The 20,009-nt window shown below is 38.4% G+C and overlaps 1 protein-coding gene across 3 annotated transcripts in view; it reads left to right on the forward strand.

Annotated features, from left to right (window-relative positions):
* Positions 1 to 384: 384 nt before the first annotated feature.
* Positions 385 to 20,009, forward strand: part of ttbk2a (tau tubulin kinase 2a) — a 331,495-nt gene continuing 311,870 nt past the window's right edge. For all 3 annotated transcript variants that reach the window (XR_012050588.1, XM_061969203.2, XM_061969204.2), the window contains exon 1: positions 385 to 859. The gene's annotated coding sequence lies outside the window, so the exon portion shown is untranslated. The remainder of the gene's footprint in view (positions 860 to 20,009) is intronic.

Raw genomic sequence — 20,009 nt, forward strand, 5'->3', positions numbered from 1 at the left:
CTTAGGACTTGACTTGAGACTTTCCAGTCTTGACTCGGGGCTTGCCTGTCTTGACTCGGGACTTGAGGGCAAAGACTTGAGACTTACTTGTGACTTGCAAAACAATGACTTGGTCCCACCTCTGCCAATTAGCGTTGATATTTTTTAAAGGCACGATTCGCTTACATTGTCCCCTTTTTAGCGTGGCTATCCAATAGGCCGAAATAGCTCCACAAACCGGGATGTTGTCGAGTGAGCTGTCTTGTCGAAAATAAACAATCTGTTGGCTTTAAAAGGCCGCCATTTTGGACGCGGTCCCAAAACAAATCGCCTTTTTCGGACGCCAACGCGGGGGGGGGGGGGGGGGGGTTTGGACTACGTTCGTCGTTTTGTCGCGCACGGGATACGAATAATAGCGGATGTTGTGTCATTGGTTTAAAAAAAAAAAGAAACAATTTAAAAGACAACTCGTTGGGATGACGACGTTCTGATACCGAGAGCGCGCGCTGGTTTGCCGCGAACGCGCTTTTCAAATTTGCTCGGGCTCGCTGTTGCGAGGGATCGAGGCCTCGGGGACGCGCACGCAGGAGAAAGCCCGGGGAATTACGTCGCGTGACGTCACGGCGCGTCACGGCACTCTGGTCTGCATTCAACCGACACGGCGAGCGATGGCGAGGTGACAGCCGGGAGGGGGGAAAGAGAAACATCCAACCGCACATTAAGCGCCCCTCTGCTCGGATCCACCACCACCAGCCCCCGCGTAAGGAGGAGCCGCCATGGGATTGATTTCCACGTCGCCCCGGGCCTTCTCCGCGGATGTAGCGGACGGTCTGTAACCACACCCGGCGCTTCTTTTGGATCGAGACTCGACAGCGGGGCGGTAAGGACCATGAATTCACTCACATGCTTTGCACTGTTTGCTGTTTTGTTGCTGCGGCTCTATCGCCATTGCGGTGGACGCGGTGCACGGCCGAGGAAACGTGCTGTGACAACCCGCAGCTTGCTATGCGACGGCTCGCCACAGCAACAGACCACTGCGGCTGGGGGAGGACATTGGAAGCCCCCCCCCCCCCCACACACACTCCTAAATCACGCCACGCCGCTTACCTCACTTGTGCAACGTGACTTTGTTGCACATTAGCATCATGTAAACATGATGTAAACATGATGTAAACATGTATACAGCGTCCACCATGCAGCCGCCATGACTCCTCATGCATGTTGGGACGTGAGGGCCAGCTGGGTGTGGAGGGGGCCTCCATATGCATGCTGTCTACACACACAATGTACACTGTGCAGCACAACATGTGTTTAATATACTAATACTGTATATATGTGCAGCACAACATGTGTTTAATATACACATACTGTATATATGTGCAGCACAAAAAGGTATTTAATATACACATACTGTATATATGTGCAGCACAAAATTATATTTAATATATAAATACTGTATATATGTGCAGCCCAAAAAGGTATTTAATATACAAATACTGTATATATGTGCAGCACAAAGTGATATTTAATATACAAATACTGTATATATGTGCAGCACTAAATGTGTTTAATATACAAATACTGTATATACGTAGAGCACAAAAATATATTTAATATACACATACTGTATATATGCGCAGCACAAAAAGTATTTAATATACAAATACTGTATATATGTGCAGCACAACGTGTTTAATATACAAATACTGTATATATGTGCAGCACAAAAATATATTTAATATACAAATACTGTATATATGTGCAGCACAAAGAGATATTGAAGATACAAATACTGTATATATGTGTAGCACAACATGTATTTAATATACTAATACTGTATATATGTGCAGCACAAAAGGTATTTAATATACAAATACTGTATGTATATATATATATATATATATATATATATATAATTTTTTTTTTTTTTGGCCCTATTGTGTGAATGTGAGTGTGAATGTTGTCTGTCTATCTGTGTTGGCCCTACGATGAGGCGGCGACTTGTCCAGGGTGTACCCCGCCTTCCGCCCGAATGCTATATATATATATATATATATATATATATATATATATATATATATATATATAATTTTTTTTTTTTTTTGGCCCTAGTGTGTGAATGTGAGTGTGAATGTTGTCTGTCTATCTGTGTTGGCCCTACGATGAGGTGGCGACTTGTCCAGGGTGTACCCCGCCTTCCGCCCGAATGCTATATATATATATATATATATATATATATATATATAATTTTTATTTATTTTTGGCCCTAGTGTGTGAATGTGAGTGTGAATGTTGTCTGTCTATCTGTGTTGGCCCTACGATGAGGTGGCGACTTGTCCAGGGTGTACCCCGCCTTCCGCCCGAATGCTATATATATATATATATATATATATATATATAATTTTTTTTTTTTTTTGGCCCTAGTGTGTGAATGTGAGTGTGAATGTTGTCTGTCTATCTGTGTTGTCCCTACGATGAGGTGGCGACTTGTCCAGGGTGTACCCCGCCTTCCGCCCGAATGCTATATATATATATATATATATATATATATATATATATATATATATATATATATATATATATATATATATATATATATATATATATATATATATATATATATATAATTTTTATTTATTTTTGGCCCTAGTGTGTGAATGTGAGTGTGAATGTTGTCTGTCTATCTGTGTTGGCCCTACGATGAGGTGGCGACTTGTCCAGGGTGTACCCCGCCTTCCGCCCGAATGCAGCTGAGATAGGCTCCAGCGCCCCCCGCGACCCCAAAAGGGACAAGCGGTAGAAAATGGATGGATGTATATATGTGCAGCACAAAAAGGTTAATATACAAATACTGTATATATGTGCAGCACAAAAGGTATTTAATATACAAATACTGTATATATGTGCAGCACAAAAAGGTTAATATACAAATACTGTATATATGTGCTGGACACAAGTTTTTTAATATACAAATACTGTATATATGTGCAGCACAAAGATATATTTAATATATAGATACTGTATATGTGTGCAGCCCAAAAAGGTATTTAATATACAAATACTGTATATATGTGCAGCACAAAAAGTATTTCATATACAAATACTGTATATATGTGCAGCACAAAAAGGTTAATATACAAATACTGTATATATGTGCAGCACAAAATGTATTTAATATACAAATACTGTATATATGTGCAGCACAAAAGGTATTTAATATACAAATACTGTATATATGTGCAGCACAAAAAGTATTTCATATACAAATACTGTATATATGTGCAGCACAAAAGGTATTTAATATACAAATACTGTATATATGTGCAGCACAAAAATATATTTAATATATAAATACTGTATATATGTGCAGCACAACATGTGTTTAATATACTAATACTGTATATATGTGCAGCACAACATGTGTTTAATATACTAATACTGTATATATGTGCAGCATAAAATGTATTTAATATACTAATACTGTATATATGTGCAGCACAAAATGTGTTTAATATGCTAATACTGTATATATGTGCAGCACAAAAGTTATTTAATATACAAATACTGTATATATGTGCAGCACAAAAGTTATTTAATATACAAATACTGTATATATGTGCAGCACAAAAAGGTTAATATACAAATACTGTATATATGTGCTGGACACAAGTTTTTTAATATACAAATACTGTATATATGTGCAGCACAAAAATATATTTAATATATAGATACTGTATATGTGTGCAGCCCAAAAAGGTATTTAATATACAAATACTGTATATATGTGCAGCACAAAAAGTATTTCATATACAAATACTGTATATATGTGCAGCACAAAAAGTATTTAATATACAAATACTGTATATATGTGCAGCACAAAAAGTATTTAATATACAAATACTGTATATATGTGCAGCACAAAAGGTATTTAATATACAAATACTGTAAATATGTGCAGCACAAAAAGGTTAATATACAAATACTGTATATATGTGCAGCACAAAAAGTATTTAATATACAAATACTGTATATATGTGCAGCACAAAAGGGTATTTAATATACAAATACTGTATATATGTGCAGCACAAAAAGGTATTTAATATACAAATACTGTATATATGTGCAGCACAAAAAGTATTTCATATACAAATACTGTATATATGTGCAGCACAAAAAGTATTTAATATACAAATACTGTATATATGTGCAGCACAAAAAGTATTTAATATACAAATACTGTATATATGTGCAGCACAAAAGGTATTTAATATACAAATACTGTAAATATGTGCAGCACAAAAAGGTTAATATACAAATACTGTATATATGTGCAGCACAAAAAGTATTTAATATACAAATACTGTATATATGTGCAGCACAAAAGGGTATTTAATATACAAATACTGTATATATGTGCAGCACAAAAAGGTATTTAATATACAAATACTGTATATATGTGCAGCACAAAAAGGTATTTAATATACAAATACTGTATATATGTGCAGCACAAAAAGGTATTTAATATACAAATACTGTATATATGTGCAGCACAAAAAAGGTTAATATACAAATACTGTATATATGTGCTGGACAAAAGTTATTTAATATACAAATACTGTATATATATATGTGCAGCACAAAACGTATTTAATATACAAATACTGTATATATATATATATATATGTGCAGCACAAAACGTATTTAATATACAAATACTGTATATATGTGCAGCACAAAAAGGTTAATATACAAATACTGTATATATGTGCTGGACAAAAGTTATTTAATATACAAATACTGTATATATGTGCAGCACAAAAATATATTTAATATACAAATACTGTATATATGTGCAGCACAAAAGGTATTTAATATACAAATACTGTATATACGTTCAGTACAAAAATATATATTTATTATACATGTACTGTATATATGTGCAACACAAAACATATTTAATATACAAATACTGTATATATGTGCAGCACAAAGAGATATTTAATATACAAATACTGTATATATGTGCAGCACATGTGTTTAATATACAAATACTGTATATACGTGCAGCACAAAAATATATTTAATATACATGTACTGTATATATGTGCAGCACAAAATGTATTTAAAATACAAATACTGTATATATGTGCAGCACAAAAGTTATTTAATATACAAATACTGTATATATGTGCAGCACAAAATGTATTTAATATACAAATACTGTATATATGTGCAGCACAAAGAGATATTTAATATACAAATACTGTATATATGTGCAGCACAAAAAGGTATTTAATATACAAATACTGTATATATGTGCAGCACAAAAATATATTTAATATACAAATACTGTATATATGTGCAGCACAAAAATATATTTAATATACAAATACTGTATATATATGTGCAGCACAAAACGTATTTAATATACAAATACTGCATATATGTGCAGCACAAAAATATATTTAATATACAAATACTGCATATATGTGCAGCACAAAGAGATATTTAATATACAAATACTGTATATATATGTGCAGCACAAAATGTATTTAATATACAAATACTGTATATATGTGCAGCACAAAGAGATATTTAATATACAACCGTATATAACTGTATTTATATCATTCACATGTAAAACAATACCTAAGTGTTCATTGTCTATTGTGAGTGAACTGTGGTGCTGAATTTCCCTCAGGGATCAATAATGTACTTTCTATTCTATTCTATTCTAATACTGTATATATGTGCGGCACAAAGTGTAATAAATATACAAATACTGTATATACGTGCAGCACAAAAAGGTATTTCATATACAAATACTGTATACAGTATATGTGCAGCACAAAAGGTATTTAATATACAAATATTGTATATACGTCCATAGGGATGATGTTCGGAACCGGTTCTCCCGGTTGTTCGATAAGAAAAGAACCGATTCCATGGACTCAAATCCCTTTTTGAGAACCGGTTCCCGTTATCGAGGCCACTATAGTAAAGAAAAAGAGTTGGTTCTTCATTCGAATCCCTTCCCACAGGAAATGCCCTGTGGGACGGCAACGTTATGCCCATTTGATTGTAGACTCTTACTGACACCTTGTGGCGATATGAAAATACTACGCGTCATTAGTTTGGGCATTTCCGGGTTGACGACGTCAGTTCAGTTCATGAGACAATTGAGATGTAGACAAGTTGTGTTAACTCTTACAAGGCTTGGAAAAGATAAGTCTGTAAGTAAATTGTTTAACTTGTTTATGTAACTCAATATTAAGGTGGAAAGTGGTTCAATTTGATACTAAGATGTTTATTGAAAAACTCGGACATGGGAGGAGTTCGGGGAAGCCATGGAAAGCGACTTCCGAACGGCTTCCAAGCAATTCTGGACCACCGTCCGTCGCCTCAGGAAGGGGAAGCAGTGCACTATCAACACCGTGTATGGCGAGGATGGTGTTCTGCTGACCTCGACTGCGGATGTTGTGGATCGGTGGCGGGAATACTTCGAAGACCTCCTCAATCCCACCAACACGTCTTCCTATGAGGAAGCAGGGCCTGGGGAATCTGTGGTGGGCTCTCCTATTTCTGGGGCTGAGGTTGCCGAGGTAGTTAAAAAGCTCCTCGGTGGCAAGGCCCCGGGGGTGGATGAGATCCGCCCGGAGTTCCTTAAGGCTCTGGATGCTGTGGGGCTGTCTTGGTTGACAAGACTCTGCAGCATCGCGTGGACATCGGGGGCGGTACCTCTGGATTGGCAGACCGGGGTGGTGGTTCCTCTCTTTAAGAAGGGGAACCGGAGGGTGTGTTCTAACTATCGTGGGATCACACTCCTCAGCCTTCCCGGTAAGGTCTATTCGGGTGTACTGGAGAGGAGGCTACGCCGGATAGTCGAACCTCGGATTCAGGAGGAACAGTGTGGTTTTCGTCCTGGTCGTGGAACTGTGGACCAGCTCTATACTCTCGGCAGGATCCTTGAGGGTGCATGGGAGTTTGCCCAACCAGTCTACATGTGTTTTGTGGACTTGGAGAAGGCATTCGACCGTGTCCCTCGGGAAGTCCTGTGGGGAGTGCTCAGAGAGTATGGGGTATCGGACTGTCTGATTGTGGCAGTCCGCTCCCTGTATGCTCAGTGCCAGAGCTTGGTCCGCATTGCCGGCAGTAAGTCGGACACGTTTCCAGTGAGGGTTGGACTCTGCCAGGGCTGCCCTTTGTCACCGATTCTGTTCATAACTTTTATGGACAGAATTTCTAGGCGCAGTCAAGGTGTTGAGGGGATCTGGTTTGGTGGCTGCAGGATTAGGTCTCTGCTTTTTGCAGATGATGTGGTCCTGATGGCTTCATCTGGCCAGGATCTTCAGCTCTCGCTGAATCGGTTCGCAGCCGAGTGTGAAGCGACTGGGATGAGAATCAGCACCTCCAAGTCCGAGTCCATGGTTCTCGCCCGGAAAAGGGTGGAGTGCCATCTCCGGGTTGGGGAGGAGATCTTGCCCCAAGTGGAGGAGTTCAAGTACCTGGGAGTCTTGTTCACGAGTGAGGGAAAAGTGGATCGTGAGATTGACAGGCGGATCGGTGCGGCGTCTTCAGTAATGCGGACGCTGTATCGATCCGTTGTGGTGAAAAAGGAGCTGAGCCGGAAGGCAAAGCTTTCAATTTACCGGTCGATCTACGTTCCCATCCTCACCTATGGTCATGAGCTTTGGGTTATGACCGAAAGGACAAGATCACGGGTACAAGCGGCCCAAATGAGTTTCCTCCGCCGGGTGGCAGGGCTCTCCCTTAGAGATAGGGTGAGAAGCTCTGCCATCCGGGGGGAGCTCAAAGTAAAGCCGCTGCTCCTCCACATGGAGAGGAGCCAGATGAGGTGGTTCGGGCATCTGGTCAGGATGCCACCCGAGCGCCTCCCTCGGGAGGTGTTTAGGGCACGTCCGACCGGTAGGAGGCCGCGGGGAAGACCCAGGACACGTTGGGAAGACTATGTCTCCCGGCTGGCCTGGGAACGCCTCGGGGTCCCACGGGAAGAGCTGGACGAAGTGGCTGGGGAGAGGGAAGTCTGGGCTTCCCTGCTTAGGCTGCTGCCCCCGCGACCCGACCTCGGATAAGCGGAAGAAGATGGATGGATGGATGGATTTTTGTGCACTGTTTCAATGGATGTTTTGAGGACTTAAAATGGCTGCCAGTCGTGTATTTCCACCATCGAAATAGTTTCAACACTCAGAAGTATTTGTTTGATGATAGTACTGTATATTTGTGTGAAGCTAATATTTACATATTGTGTATTAGATTTCAGTATGTTAATTGAATCACTTAGCTTATACATTTGTCATTGTGTTTATTTCAGTTTAAAAAAAAAATTAAGTAAAGATAGTAAAAGTAAAGATAGGAAAAGACAAAGCAAGATCAACAACAATTAAAGCTGCAAGCAGCATTGGTCGGGCCCGCATATTTGGCAGGTGCTAGTTCTGTATTGTGGGCACGCTGGTGCTTCCTGCTTTTAAGCAGCCTTCTTGAAAAAACAGCAGCATCAGCGCAGCGGCTCTTTGAAGGGTCATAAAATCAAAACCGGAGCCGGTATCAAAACTCTTTCACTAACTTTTAATCAGAAGGGTTCAATCTCTCTCCTGTGTTAGTTTGAAGCCGAAACGTCAAACACGTGTTTGAAGAAAGGTGACCGTTTTTTACAAAAATGTTGTGTTGAAGGGGGAATAGCAAACTTCCTGTAGATTTTTGCTGGGGGTTGTCAATTTATGAAATGTAGGTCTAAGTGAGACCTACGGAGAGGTTTTTGTTTCATGTCTCTCCGACATTCCCGGTGGGAGTTACAGGCAGTTTTGTCATTTGTTTCTTCCGAGGAGCAGTTTTTTCTCGGTTTTATTCAAAAATTGCTCAAGAGCGCAATTTTTAAATTTGGGGTTAGGTTTTTTTATTAGATCGCAATATTCGCCAGTCCTGATGTGTGTGTTCAGTTTGGTGAGTTTTGAAGCATGTTAAGGGGGTCAAATTACAGCTCAAAGAGGCAAAAGTGACTGTTTTTAGTACTTTTTTGTCTTGAAGGGGGAATTGCCAACTTCCTGTTGATTTTTGCCCGAGAATATACTATTATGAAATGTAGGTCTAAGTCACACCTACATAAGGGTTTTTGTTTCATGTCTCTCCGACCTTCCTAGTGGGAGTTACAGGCAGTCTAGTTTTTTTTTTCCGTAGGGGGCGCTAGAGCGCAATTTTGACTTTTGAGGTTTGGTTTTTTGATAAAAAGTTTTGCCGTATATTACTGATGTGTGTGTAAAATTTGGTGAGTTTTGAAGTATGTTAAGAGGGTCAAATTACAGCGCAAAGTTGCGGAAGAATAATAATAATAAGAAAGAATAAAACCTTACAAATTCAATAGGTCCTTATGTCCCATTGTATAAGGACTCCCTTTGGGAGTCCTTATACAATGGGCCATGCGGGCCCTAATAAAGAGCCTAAATGGATTAATCTGCTTTGGAACTTTATTGGACATCTTGGATTGTTTGTTAGCTTGTCTGTGTGTGTAGTTAGTATGTTCCAATAGCAGCAGAAGTGCACTTTTTGGAGAGCTGTATTATTTTCAGTTTTGTGCCGAAGGGACTGATTTTATTTAACACTATATTATTATTTATACACCTATAGCAGGGGGCGGCAACCCAAAATGTTGAAAGAGCCATATTGGACCAAAAATACAAAAACAAATCTGTCTGGAGCCGCAACGAATTAAAAGCCATATTACATACAGATAGAGTGTCATGAGATATAAATTGAATTGAGATGACTTAAAGGAAACTAAATGAGCTCAAATATAGCTACAAATGAGGCATAATGATGCAATATGTACATATAGCTAGCCTAAATAGCATGTTAGCATCGATTAGCTTGCAGTCATGCAGTGACCAAATATGTCTGATTAGCACTCCACACAAGTCAATAACATCAACAAAACTCACCTTTGTGCATTCATGCTAAGGCTGAAGCGACGCGTCGACGTAGTCGACGTCATCGGTTACGTAAATACGTCGACGCCGTTTTTGTGCGTCGGCGCGTCGCATATTTACGTCACACTACTTTACTGTCATGGCGGAGCGCAAAGCAGACGATGCGAGCGAGGGGAAAAAAGCACGCCAAAAGTCGTCAAAAGTGTGGGAGTATTTCAATAAACGGCCTAATAATGTTGTTGTATGCACACTGTGTCGAGCGGAAATGGCCTATCATAGCAGCACAACGGCTATGAACGAACATTTGAAAAGAAAACCCCCGACAGCGTTCTTGCCATCACCATCAACAAGTCAATGGTCCGCGTGCGTATACGTTGTCATTATTACACAAAAACATGAATGTGTCATTTGTATCTGCGTTGTAAATTCATAAACTAAAGCACCGTTTCGCTCTGAGAGGCGCGTTTGGCGTGCCTGTTCAGTGTTTACAAAGACGCGCTCCTCTTTAACGCTGTGGAGAGGCGACGCCGCAAACGTGCCCAGGTGCGCGATCCGCGCAGTTGGAAGAGAAAAGACTTTGTGTAAAATTAAAAGATAAAATTAAAAGATTGTAAACCTGGCAAAGCCGTCTGCACATTAAAAAGCAAATAAGCTACTTTTAATTTTGTTAAATGTTAAAAGTTTTAAATGTTTACATTGTTACAGAATATTTTGTCATGTTGTTGTCAATGTTGACTGACTAGTGGCCATACTTTTTTTTTTGTAAATAAAAGCCATGCCTTTTGAAAAAACTGGCCTACATTTATTTTTTCCTCTTCATTTTAAATTAAAAAAAAAATCGGTAAAAGGACAAATAATCTATGGATTAATCGAAAAAAATAATCTATAGATTAACCGATTAATCGAAAAAATTATCTATAGATTAATCGATAGAAAAATAATCGTTAGCTGCAGCCCTAATTCATGCACAACGTTAAAAGTTTGGTGGACAAAATGAGACAGAAAAAGAAGTGGCATAAAACACGTCCTCGAAAGTTATACATGTAAACAAACTACGGTGAGTTCAAGGACCGCCAAAATTAGTAGGACAAAACGGCGCTCGCCAAATACTTGAGTCAGTGAAGCATGTTTAATACAAACAGTGTGCTTTATAACAATTAGGGAGGTTTGTGTCATGTTTGTCCTCCTACAGAAACCACATTAAAACAAAAAATATATTTTTTCCCCCTCATCTTTTTCCATTTTTCATACATTTTTGACAAAGCTCCAGAGAGCCACTAGGGCGGCGCTAAAGAGCCGCAGGTTGCCGACCCCTGACCTATAGTGATCACAGAGACATGTTGTTTTTGTGTTACTGTATATGTTTGTTTTTCTGAAAAATCCCACTTAATATACTTTGGGTAACAACAGTCAATATTTTTTTTAATTTTAATTTTTTATTTTTTTAGGAGGGTAACAGTCAATATTTATTCATTTATTTTAGTTTAGTTTTTTCTTATAAAATAAAAGTGAGCTTTTGTTAAACCAAATATTGTGTTTTTTTCCATATACAACAACCTATCTGGATTCGCAGACGTTTAAAAATAATAATACAAAATAAACGTTGTATATAACGAGAACAAATTGCAATATTGACACTAAATAACGCAAAGCTGCCATGTTGGCAGTTTTTCTTTAATTAGGGACCGCAATGTCCCTTTGGGACAGAGGACCCTATTGTATTTTGTGCGTTTTATTAGGGCCCGCATGGCCCATTGTATAAGGACTCCCAAAGGGAGTCCTTATACAATGGGACATAAGGACCTATTGAATTTGTAAGGTTTTATTATTCTTTATTATTATTATACCGACCGCCTCTTTGAGCTGTAATTTGACCCACTTAACATGCTTCAAAACTCACCATATTTGACCCACACATCAGGACCTGCGAAAATTGCCTTTTAATAAAAAAAACGAACCCCAAAACTCAAAATTGCGCTCTAGCGCCCCCTAGGAAAAAAAACAACTAGACTACCTGTAACTCTCACTAGGAAGGTCGGAAAGACATGAATCAAAAACCTCTATGTAGGTCTGACTTAGACCTAGATTTCATAACTGTACATTCTCGGGCAGAAATCAACAGGAAGTTGGCAATTCCCCCTTCAAGACAAAAATGTACTAAAAACAGTCACTTTTGCCTCTTTGAGCTGTAATTTGACCCCCTTAACATGCTTCAAAACTCACCGAACTGAACGCACACATCAGGACTGGCAAAAATTGCGATCTAATAAAAAAAAACTTAACCCCAAATCTCAAAATTGCGCTCTCGCAATTTTGGAATAAAACGCAGAAAAAACTGCTCCTCGGAAGAAGAAAAATGACAAAACTGCCTGTAACTCCCACTGGGAAAGTCGGAGAGACATGAAACAAAAACCTCTATGTAGGTCTCACTTAGACCTACATTTCATAGATTGACATCCTTCAGCAAAAATCTACAGGAAGTTTGCAATTCCCCCTTCAAAGCAAAATTCTTGTAAAAACCGGTCACCTGTCTTCAAACATTATCTCCTCTGAGCACGTTTGTTGTTTCGGCTTCAAAGGACTACCAGTGGACAAAAGTATTGGGACGCTCACACTGGACAAAAGTATTGGGACACTTAGGACTACAACTGGACAAAAGTTTTGGGACACTTGGGACTAAAACTGGACAAAAGTTTTGGGACACTTAGGACTAAAACTGGACAAAAGTATTGGGACACTTAGGATTAAAACCTGACGAAAGTATTGGGACACTGAGGACTAAAACTTGACATAAGTATTGGGAAACTTCGGACTACCACGGGACAAAAGTATTGGGACACTTAGGACTAAAACTGGACAAAAGTATTGGGACACTTAGGACTAGCAGCTGCCAAATATGCGGGCCCGAACAACGCTGCTTGCAGCTTTAATTATTATTATTATTCCGCCGCCTCTTTGAGCTCTAATTTGACCCCCTTAACATGCTTCAAAACTCACCATATTTGGCACACACATCAGGACTGGCGAAAATTGCCATCTAATAAAAAAAAAAAAAACCCCAAACTCAAAATTGCGCTCTAGCGCCCCCTAGGAAAAAACACAGACAAAACAGCTTATAACTTCCGGTAGGAATGTCGTAGAGACATGAAACAAAAACCTCTATGTAGGTCTGACTTAGACCTAGATTTCATACATTGACATCCTTCAGCAAAAATCAACTGGAAGTTGGCAATTCCCCCTTCAAAACAACATTTTAATAAAAACAGTCACTTTTGCCTCTTTGAGCTGTTAATTTGACCCTCTTAACATGCTTCAAAACTCACCAAACTGGACACACACATCAGGACTGGCAAAAATTGCGATCTAATAAAAAAAAAAAACAACCCCAAAACTCAAAATTGCGCTCTAGCGCCCCCTAGGAAGAAAACACAGACACAACTGCTCCTAGGAAGAAAACTCAGACAAAACTGCATGTAACTTCCAGTAGGAATGTCTTAGAGACATGAAACAAAAACCTCTATATACATTTCATATATTGACAACCCCCAGCAAAAATCAACAGGAAGTTTGCAATTCCCCCTTCAAAACAAAAGTTTTGTAAAAAACGGTCACCTTTTTTCAAACATTATCTCCTCTGAGCGCGTTTGTCGTGTCGGCTTCAAACTAGCACAGGAGAGAGATTGAACCCTTCTGATTAAAAGTTGACCAAAGAGTTTTAATTACTTAAATAAATGTGTCTGGGGGCCGGTATAGGAGAGGAGAGGGGACAAACCAACATGGCACTGCAGCATGGTTGCCATGGAGATGGTAGGGGTCGTGGACGCAAGATTGGTGGCAGGTTCTGGCTGCCTTAGACCAGCTTCATTTTCATAGTCTGCCCGTCTTTGTGGTTGGAGTGGTGTGTCAGTGTGGATGATAACAATCATCTAAAACAGGGGTGCTCACACTTTTTCTGCAGGCGAGCTACTTTTCAATTGATCAAGTCGTGGGGATCTACCTCATTCATATATATCATTTATATTTACTTATTTATGAAACATATGTTTTTGTTAACAAGTTAAAGGTGTTTAATGATAATACAAGCATGTTTAACACATATAGTTAATATTGTTAATAAATTAAAGGTGTTTAATGAAAATACAAGTTTGTTTAATACATATAGTTAATATTGTTAACAAGTTAAAGGTGATTAATGATAATACAAGCATGTTTAACACATATAGTTAATATTGTTAATAAGTTAAAGGTGTTTAAAGATAATACAAGCATGTTTAACACATATAGTTAATATTGTTAATAAGTTAAAGGTGTTTAAAGATAATGCAAACATGTTTAACACATATAGTTAATATTGTTAACAAGTTAAAGATGTTTAGTGATAATGCAAGCATGTTTAACACATATTGTTAATAAATTAAAGGTGTTTAATGATAATACAAGAATGTTTAACACATAGTTAATATTGTTAACAAGTTAAAGGTGTTTAAAGATAATACAAGCATGTTTAACACTTATAGTTAATATTGGTAATAAGTTAAAGGTGTTTAAAGATAATACAAGCATGTTTAACACATATAGTTAATATTGTTAATAAGTTAAAGGTGTTTAAAGATAATACAAGCATGTTTAACACATAGTTAATATTGTTAACAAGTTAAAGGTGTTTAAAAATAATACAAGCATGTTTAACACATATAGATTCCTTTCTTTCATGAAGACAAGAATATAAGTTGGTGTATTACCTGATTGTGATGACTTGCATTGATTGGAATCAGACAGTGGTGCTGATAATGTCCGCATTTTCGAATGGAGGAGAAAAAAAGTCCTCCTTTCTGTCCAATACCACATGAAAGTGGTTGGTTTTTGGCATCTTATTTATCCAGCTTCCGTACTCCTTTGTATACACTTTACAAGAAATACATTGTCGGCAAACTCCGTAGCTTGCTAGCTTGTGCACGCCAGCTTTCTGAGACTCTTATTTTGGTAGCGCAGGCAGGATGAAGAAGCGCTTTTATTGTGCAACTGTGCAGTCGGTCTTTGGAGTTTTGACGACAGGTACGGCGCCAGAGTCTGTTGAAATAAAGTGTTTCTCGCCTTCCAGTCGGTAATTTTAATGAGCTGGCAGCAGCCAGCGTCATCTCAGAAGACCCTCGGGTGCCGTGAATGTCAATCAAGTGACGAAAGTGACGTCATAGTGAAGATTTATGATCGCTCATTTTTAGGACTATTTTTTTTTTAATGCCTGGCTGGTGATCGACTGACACACCCTCCGAGATCGACCGGTAGCTCGCGATCGACGTAATGAGCACCCCTGATCTAAAAGGTACAAGATCCACGTCCTCTTACTGGAGCACTTGTTCACTTTTTTATAAATACATCATCTTTATCCATTGCTTTTGGTATATTAGGATTTTTTTTACCATACAAAATCATGGAAATTGAAATAATGTGTTCCAGGGTCAAGTGGTGGTCAAAACCTTTATTAACAGTACAGACAATGTTTAAGTAATAATCCAACAGACTGTTACAGTACAGGACAAGAGTTTGGACACACCTTCTCATTCAATGTGCTTTCTTTATTCTCATGACTATTTACATTGTAGATTGTCACATCAAAACTATGCTTATGTTATGTACTTAACAAAAAAAGGTGAAATAACTTAAAACATGTTTTATTTTGTAGTTTCTTCAAAATAGCCACTTTTTGCTCTGATTACTGCTTTGCACACTTTTGGCATTCTCTCCATGAGCTTCAAGCACACCTATGAAGTGAAAACCATTTCAGGTGACTACCTCTTGAAGCTCATGGAGAGAATGCCAAGAGTGTACTTTAATACAAGTGTAAAAATAAATATAACACTTACTAGGGATGTCCCGATCCGATATTTGGATCGGATCGGCCGCCGATATTTGCAAAAAAATGCGTATCGGCAAAGCATGGGAAAATGCCGATCCAGATCCAGTTTAAAAAAAACTCCGGTCCGTGTTTTCCAACGCACCTATTTAAATAATACATTCCACTTTTTTGCTGCTCCCTAATTTCCGTTCCGCATTTTCCAGCACACCTTCAACACATCCACAATTCTCACGCAGTTGCTTTTAGCTGCTGGCATTACACGACAGGCTCTTCTCACTCTGTCCTGTGTCTCCCTCTTACAGACAGCAAGCGCACCTTCTTACACACGTCACATACTGTCACGACACACGTCACGTCATACGTCACATACGTATACGCCCTCTCCCAGCAGAGAGGTAGCAGCATGGCTAACGTTAACTGTGGTGCTAGCGCAGCCGTGCGCGCCTGTGCAATTGCTATGGCGTCACATTAGTGCCAAAAATCCGAGCGCATAAAAACTGTTATCGCGCGCTGATTCTCCACTTCGTGCGCGCGCGTGGTGCCTTTTTGCGCGCGCGCGGTGCCTTTCTGCGCGCGTGCCGTCTCGGTTTGTGCGCTGTCATTTTTCGTTTTGGTACTTTGGGGGCGGGTATGCTTAGACGGCCCCTTCTTTCTGATTGGTCAAGGGAAAAACGCTCAGAGCCAATCAGAAGTATAGCAGGGCGGGTCATCGTCAATATGTATCAAGATTTACGGAGGAAGAAGTGGATAAAAAAATGTCGCGCGGTGATGAAGGTTATTTCATACCACATAAACACAATACAGGGTAATACAAAATGTGAGCCAAATAAATAATAAGACAACAAACACCATAATCACATCTTTCAGCCAGAACTGGTCCACCAGCAATAACATTATTTTATATTTTCACTTCTTCTTGAACATTTGTTTTCTAATTTATGGAATTTCTTTTGATTCAGCCATAAAATTAATGAAATGATCTTTGAATTTTGTTTTTAAAATGTTAAAAATAGCCTTTTAATAATGTATTCTGAAACAGTTTATAATAATCAGAGAACTGACTAACACTGACGCTACACAACTATGTTGCACAATTAAGTCTTTTTTTTTTTAAAGCGAAAGAGGTCATTTCAACAGCATCCTATGTCATATCTACATGTAATAAGATTTGTAACAAGGCAAACCGTTTGTAAATTGGTCGAAAATCGAGCAAGTTATGGTAATGTAATTAGTACATGTACCATTGACATCAATGTAATGATTGAGGCTAGATGTCTGAAGTAAGATGGCTACAACGTTGCTACACTGGAGAATGATTGGTCATATGAAAAATGCTCACAGCCAATCAGAAAGGAGGGGCCGTCTAAGCATACCCGCCCCCAAAGTGCCAAAAAGAAACATGACAGCGCGAGGAGAGATGCCAGGAGTACACAGAGAGCGCATAGACGAGACGGCGCGCGCGCAGAAAGGCACCGCGCGCGTGCGCGCACGAAGTGGAGAATCAGCGCGCGATAACAGTTTTTATGCGCTTGGATTTTTGGCATTAATGTAACGCCGTAAATTGCGCACTGCTCAAACGTCCTCTGCGCACAAAATCAAATAAAAAAAAATAAGCGCATAACAATTTTCGACACACGGACACGACAGAGAAAACCGTTTTCGTCATCATTGTTCAAATATTGTGACGTCTGTCGAGACGCTTATCTCCATTCGGTGCCACACGTCCACACCATCAAAATGCCGAGGCAAACATTTCCAGATCAACACCGTATGAAAAAAATAGTGATTTTTTTAGTTGTGATTTCCTTCTCTGCATGAAAGTTTAAAAGTAGCATATATTAATGCAGTATGAAGAAGAATGTTTTAATGTAGACACATAGAATCATCATACTGCTGTGATTATATGCATCAAGTGTTCATTCAAGGCTAAGGCAAAATATGGAGATATATATCGTGTATCGCAATATGGCCTTAAAATATTGCAATATTAAAAAAAGGCCATATCGCCCAGCCCTAGTTTCAATGATGCCATTTCTGTTTGTCATGTATAATTTTGTCTATTTTGTGTTTATCCTTGAATAAACAGGTCAGTTTCTTGTTACCAACCATTGTGTATTATTCAAACTCCCCTAATTCAGCTGGCTAGTTGTTATCAAGAGTACTAAAACAACTAAGTAGGCTAAATAACTTTAAACTTTAATACATGCTCGGATAGGCCAGTATCGGTCAGTATCGGTATCGGTCAGTATCGGTATCGGATCGGAAGTGCAAAAACAATATCGGTATCGATTCGGAAGTGCAAAAACTTGGATCGGGACATCCCTAACACTTACCGGTAATAGTTTTTAAAAACAATAAATAGTGTAGGCACTTTGTGCTATAGGCTACTAGAAGACAGCAGCTAAGCGCACAAACTCGACATATGTAATAACAATTGAACAATATTGCAGCGTAAAGCAGCACATTTGTCAATATAAACTTGTATCAAATAATTATAGTTCAATATTACTTACACATACAAAGTCTGCAAGGCAGAAAGGTATTAGAAAGTATCCAGTAACAAACATGTCCGCATCATTCAACTTACTCCACTTGAATTACATTAATGTGACCATATGTACCTTTCAGCATTAATGGTGCCTTCACAGATGTGTAAGTTACCCATGTCTTGGCCACTAATACACCCCCATCACACATGCTGCCTTTTACACTTTCACCCTAGAATATTCTGGATGGTTCTTTTCCTCTTTGGTCCGAAGGACACGACGTCCACAGTTTCCAAAAACAATTTGAAATGTGGACTCGTCAGACCACAGAACACTTTTCCACTTTGCATCAGTCCATCTTAGATGAGCTCGGGCCTAGCAGAGCCGGCGGCTTTTCTGGGTGTTGTTGATAAATGACTTTCACTTAGCATAGTAGAGTTTTAACTTGCACCTACAGATGTAGCGACCAACTGTAGTTACTGACAGTGGTTTTCTGAAGTGTTCCTGAGCCCATGTGGTGATATCCTTTACACACTGCTGTCGCTTTTTGATGCAGTACTGCCTGAGGGATTGAAAGTCACTTGCCTTGCCGCTTACGTGCAGTGATTTCTCCAGATTCTCTGAACCTTTTGATGATATTACGGAGCGTAGATGGTGAAATCCCTAAATTCCTTGCAATAGCTGCTTGAGAAATGTTGTTCTTAAACAATTTGCTCATGCATTTGTTGACAAAGTGGTGACCCTCGCCCCCGTCCTTGTTTGTGAATGACTGAGCATTTCATGGAAGCTGCTTTTATACCCAATCATGGCACCCACCTGTTCCCAATGAGCCTGTTCACCTGTGGGATGTTCCAAATAAGTCTTTGATGAGCATTCCTCAACTTTCTCACTCTTTTTTTGCCACTTGTGCCAGCTTTTTTGGAAACATGTTGCAGCCATCAAATTCCAAATGAGCTAATATTTGCAAAAAGATAACAAAGTTGACCAGTTCGAACGTTAAGTATCTTGTCTTTGCAGTCTATTCAATTGAATATAGGATTTGCAAATCATTGTATTCTCTTTTTATTTACCATTTACACAACGTGACAACTTCACTGCTTTTGGCTTTTGTAGTTACACCCAGTGTTGGGTTAGTTACTGAAAAACAGTAACTAGTTACAGTTACTAGTTACTTTATTTCAAAAGTAACTCAGTTACCAGAGGTGGGTAGAGTAGCCAGAAATTGTACTCAAGTAAGAGTACTGTTACTTTAGAGATTTATTACTCAAGTAAAAGTAAGGAGTAGTCACCCAAATATTTACTTGAGTAAAAGTAAAAAGTATGTTGTGAAAAAACTACTCAAGTACTGAGTAACTGATGAGTAACATATACACACATATCATATCATATATATATATATATATATATATATATATATATATATATATATATATATATATATATATATATATATATATATATATATATATACACACACACACACACATATATACATATATATATATATACACACACATATATATATATATATATATATATATACAGTATATAATTTATTTTTATTTTTTTTGCCGTTTTTGTTTACATGTTAATAGTGTTTTAATGAATATACATGCATGTTTAACACATATAGATTCCTTTCTTTCATGAAGACTAGAATATAAGTTGGTGTATTACCTGATTCTGATGACTTGCATTGATTGTAATCAGACAGTAGTGATGATAACGTCCACGTTTTCAAATGGA

The sequence above is a fragment of the Nerophis lumbriciformis genome, linkage group LG08 (genome assembly GCF_033978685.3).
Source record: "Nerophis lumbriciformis linkage group LG08, RoL_Nlum_v2.1, whole genome shotgun sequence".
Taxonomy (NCBI): Eukaryota; Metazoa; Chordata; class Actinopteri; order Syngnathiformes; family Syngnathidae; genus Nerophis; species Nerophis lumbriciformis.